Raw genomic sequence first — 5,000 nt, 5'->3', positions numbered from 1 at the left:
AAAAATGAAAATTTCCCCTTCTTCCACCCTAAAGGGGCGTCAATATGTTGTGAGGCACCCCAGCAAAGTGACCTAAGTGGGGGTGAAGTTTGCGGGGCACGGGCGGAAAGTTGAATTTTTGGATGAAAATGCGTATTTTCATACTTTGAAAATTTCAGGCGTGTGTCAGACTTCCAGGCGGGGGCAGCCGCCGGAGGTGTACCGGGGACGCTTCCAGGAGCCTGGGGAAGATTTTCTGGAAGCGTCCTTGACACTTAGAAAAAATTTTGAGAAAATCTCGATTTTGTGAAAAATGTCACATTTCCCCTACTTCCACCCCAGGGGGGCGTCAATATGTTGTAAGGCACCCCAAGGCAGTGACCTAACTGTGGGTGAAGTTTGCGGGGCACGAGCGGAAAGTCGAATTTTGGATGAAAATGCATTATTTTCATACTTTGAAAATTTCAGGCGTGTGTTAGACTTCCAGGCGGGGGCAGCCGCCGGAGGCGTACCGAGGACGCTTCCAGGAGCCTGGGGAAGATTTTCTGAAAGTGTCCTTGGGACTTAGAAATATTTTGAGAAATTTCCGATTTTGTGAAAAATGTCACATTTCCCCTACTTCCACCCCAGGGGGGCGTCAATATGTTGTGAGGTACCCCAGGACAGTGACCTAACTGTGGGTAAAGTTTGCGGGGCACGGGCGGAAAGTCGAATTTTGGATGAAAATGCATTATTTTCATACTTTGAAAATTTCAGGCGTGTGTCAGACTTCCAGGCGGGGGCAGCCGCCGGAGGCGTACCGAGGAGGCTTCCAGGAGCCTGGGGAAGATTTTCTGGAAGAGTCCTTGGGACTTAGAAATATTTTGAGAAAATCTCGATTTTGTGAAAAAATGTCACATTTCCCCTACTTCCACCACAGGGGGGCGTCAATATGTTGTGAGGTACCCCAGGACAGTGACCTAACTGTGGGTAAAGTTTGCGGGGCACGGGCGGAAAGTCGAATTTTGGATGAAAATGCATTATTTTCATACTTTGAAAATTTCAGGCGTGTGTCAGACTTCCAGGCGGGGGCAGCCGCCGGAGGCGTACCGAGGACGCTTCCAGGAGCCTGGGGAAGATTTTCTGAAAGTGTCCTTGGGACTTAGAAAAATTTTGAGAAATTTCCGATTTTGTGAAAAATGTCACATTTCCCCTACTTCCACCCCAGGGGGGCGTCAATATGTTGTAAAGCACCCCAGGGCAGTGACCTAAATGAGGGTGAATTTTGCGGTGCACGGGCGGAAAGTCGAATTTTTGGATGAAAATGCGTATTTTCATACTTTGAAAATTTCAGGCGTGTGTCAGACTTCCAGGCGGGGGCAGCCGCCGGAGGTGTACCGGGGACGCTTCCAGGAGCCTGGGGAAGATTTTCTGAAAGTGTCCTTGGGACTTAGAAATATTTTGAGAAAATCTCGATTTTGTGAAAAATGTCACATTTCCCCTACTTCCACCACAGGGGGGCGTCAATATGTTGTGAGGTACCCCAGGACAGTGACCTAACTGTGGGTAAAGTTTGCGGGGCACGGGCGGAAAGTCGAATTTTGGATGAAAATGCATTATTTTCATACTTTGAAAATTCCAGGCGTGTGTCAGACTTCCAGGCGGGGGCAGCCGCCGGAGGCGTACCGAGGACGCTTCCAGGAGCCTGGGGAAGATTTTCTGGAAGAGTCCTTGGGACTTGGTGCAATTTTGAGAAAATCTCGATTTTGTGAAAAAATGACCCATTTCCCCTACTTCCACCCCAGGGGGGCGTCAATATGTTGTAAAGCACCCCAGGGCAGTGACCTAAATGCGGGTAAAGTTTGCGGTGCACGGGGGGGAAAGTTGAATTTTTGGATGAAAATGCGTATTTTCATACTTTAAAAATTTCAGGCGTGTGTCAGACTTCCAGGAGGGGGCAGCCGCCGGAGGCGTACCGGGGACGCTTCCAGGAGCCTGGGGAAGATTTTCTGGAAGAGTCCTTGGGACTTAGAAAATTTTTTGAGAAAATCTCGATTTTGTGAAAAATGAAAATTTCCCCTTCTTCCACCCTAAAGGGGCGTCAATATGTTGTGAGGCACCCCAGCAAAGTGACCTAAGTGGGGGTGAAGTTTGCGGGGCACGGACGGAAAGTTGAATTTTTGGATGAAAATGCGTATTTTCATACTTTGAAAATTTCAGGCGTGTGTCAGACTTCCAGGCGGGGGCAGCCGCCGGAGGCGTACCGGGGACGCTTCCAGGAGCCTGGGGAAGATTTTCTGGAAGCGTCCTTGACACTTAGAAAAATTTTGAGAAAATCTCGATTTTGTGAAAAATGTCACATTTCCCCTACTTCCACCCCAGGGGGGCGTCAATATGTTGTAAAGCACCCAAGGGCAGTGACCTAAATGCGGGTAAAGTTTGCGGTGCACGGGGGGAAAGTTGAATTTTTGGATGAAAATGCGTATTTTCATACTTTGAAAATTTCAGGCGTGTGTTGGACTTCCAGGCGGGGGCAGCCGCCAGAGGTGTACCGGGGACGCTTCCAGGAGCCTGGGGGAGATTTTCTGGAAGAGTCCTTGACACTTAGAAAAATTTTGAGAAATTTCCGATTTTGTGTAAAAATCACCCATTTCCCCTACTTCCACCCTAAAGGGGCGTCAATATGTCGTAAGGCGCCCCTAGACAGTGACCTAAGTGGGGGTGAAGTTTGGGTCTGATGGGTGGAAAACTGAAAAAAAGCGATTTTGTGACTTTGAGAACAAACAGAGAGCTCAAAACTTTGAAAAACGTCAGACCGCTGTCAGACTTCCAGGCGGGGGAAAGCTCTGAGGTTGTACCGAGGACACTTCCATGGCCCCCGGATTGATTTTCAAGAAAGAGTCCTTGGGACTTTGAAATTTTCCGGCGAGCTGTTTTTGGCTTCCGGGAGCCGTAGAACTTTGGGAAATCGATTCCGCTCACCGGTTCAGGGTGTTTCGAGCTAGTCCAGGTCCCAGCTACGCCGCCTGGCCTCCAAATTTCGCAAATTCGAAAAAAAAAAAAATAGAACCGGAATGAGGAAATTTCTGGCCGCCGGATCCGCCGCACGGCTCCAGGAGGTCGGACACTTTTTGACTTTGTTCCCTTAAAGTGGGGGTCGGTGTCTCACCATGCAAATACCCAGTTTTGCACACCAGCTGCAGGATATAGGAGAGAGAGGTACCTCTCGGCCCCGACCAAAATCCGTTGTTTTCGTGGTTCCTCGACTCGGGTAGGCGGTTTGGCGAGTACCCCCCTTTTGCATGGAAGTTCGCACTCGCGCCGAGACCAGGCTTCCGCGGCTCCAGGGGGACTTTTGCCGGTTGTCCGTCCCGAGTCCGAGACGCGTTTCCTGGGTCGCCCGAGCCCGAACGGACCCTCCCCACGTGGGTTCCTGTCCTCTGAGGGCGACGGTCGTCAGAAGGGGGGCAGATCCAGAGTCCTCGTCCGCAGGAGGGCTCTGGGAGGGCGGATCGCTCCTTCTGACTTTGTCCCCTCGGAGCGGGCTCGGCGTTTCTCTGTGTCGGATGTCTCCCGCTTCCGCGCCAACGGGGAGACCTATGAGAGAATCGCACCGCGACCCGGCTTCCGTCTCGAGGGCGCCCGGAGCGCGCCGGACACTCGCTTCCAGGACTCCAGGGGCACGTTTCTTCCCCGTCTCCCCCGAGGGGAAGAACGGAGGCAGGGGTTCCACCCGAGCCCCTGCCCTTTCTTCCGATCGATCTGGCTCAGCGCTCCCGGGTGGGGAGGTGGTGCCGCTCGCTCGGCCCGGGCTTTGGAGCCCGCGTCGGTTTACGGCGGGCGGTCTCCTTCCTCTGTTACCCCCCCCGGGTTTCAGGCACTCGTCCTTGGGCGCGCACGCCGGCGGTCGCCCTCCCGTCTACGGACGGAGGCGGCCGAGCTGTGGGGAGTTTGACCCGAACCGTGGTACGGCAGCGGTCCGACGACCCGCACGGGCGAACGGAGGGGCGCCCACCCACCTCGGCGTGGGGGCCCGCCGTCCGAATCGCTCCCCGCGCGGGGCAGCACAACGATCTTCTCCGAGGGCGGCCCTTTGACTTCCAGATGCGCAGCTCGTCCGCGGAGGCCCGCGCCGCACCCCAGCGTCCGAAGGGCGGCCTCCGCGGTGGGCATCGGCGAGAGCGGCGGCGGTGGGTGGCGCTTCCACGCCACCGCCGAGCTCCGCGTTTTCCAGTCTTTTCCCGAGCCCCTACGATAGTGGGGGGATGACAGACGTGCGGGGAGGCGGGCGAGTGGGTTCTCACCGTGCGGTGTGCCCCGCGGCCGAACGCCGTCGCCTTCCCCTCGTCCGCCGTCCTCCGAGGCGGCTCGGCAGGGAGCGCGAGAGCGAGAGGGAGAGCGAGAGAGAGAGACCAAGCGGACGCCCCGGAGCGAGAAGGGAGGATGGAGAAGGAAAGACGAATCGAAGGGGGGCACGAGTTTGGCGAAGGGAGTACCCGGCGTATTGCCGCACCGGACTTCGTCTGTTCTCAACAGTCGAGACACGGCTTCGGGGGGAGACGCCGCTCGGTCGGTCACCTTTGAGGTTACGGGCAAGAGCCCGGGACAAGGGACTACGCCGGAGGGCGACGCCGACACGGCCAGGCCGACCATGCCCCGCGCTTGACCTCCGGGTCGCTGGGGCTTGTGCCGGAGCCGCGGCGGACCCCGACGGCCAGCCCCCCTCTCCCACTCCTCGCGCCCGTCCGCCGGTGGGTCGAGGACCCCCCGCGGTGGAGGCAGGTCTAAGCCAGACGGCGGCGCCGCACAGGCCCCCCACGCCCTGGCCCCTCTCCCCAGCAGCGACTCAGTGCGTCGCCCCGGGAGCGGTGGGTCACGAGGCAGGGCGGCCGTGGCGTCCTCCGGAGGCCAGTCACCTCGACCTTCCCGCGCAAGGGGTGGTCTTTCGCGACAGATGCCCTCCGTTCGGGAGGCCGGGTCTAAGCCAGACGGCGGCGCCGCGCAGGCCCCCCACGCCCTGGCCCCTCTCCCCAGCAGCGACT

Source organism: Ranitomeya variabilis, unplaced genomic scaffold (genome assembly GCF_051348905.1).
Source record: "Ranitomeya variabilis isolate aRanVar5 unplaced genomic scaffold, aRanVar5.hap1 Scaffold_165, whole genome shotgun sequence".
NCBI lineage: Eukaryota > Metazoa > Chordata > Amphibia > Anura > Dendrobatidae > Ranitomeya > Ranitomeya variabilis.
This window is presented reverse-complemented; position numbering follows the sequence as displayed.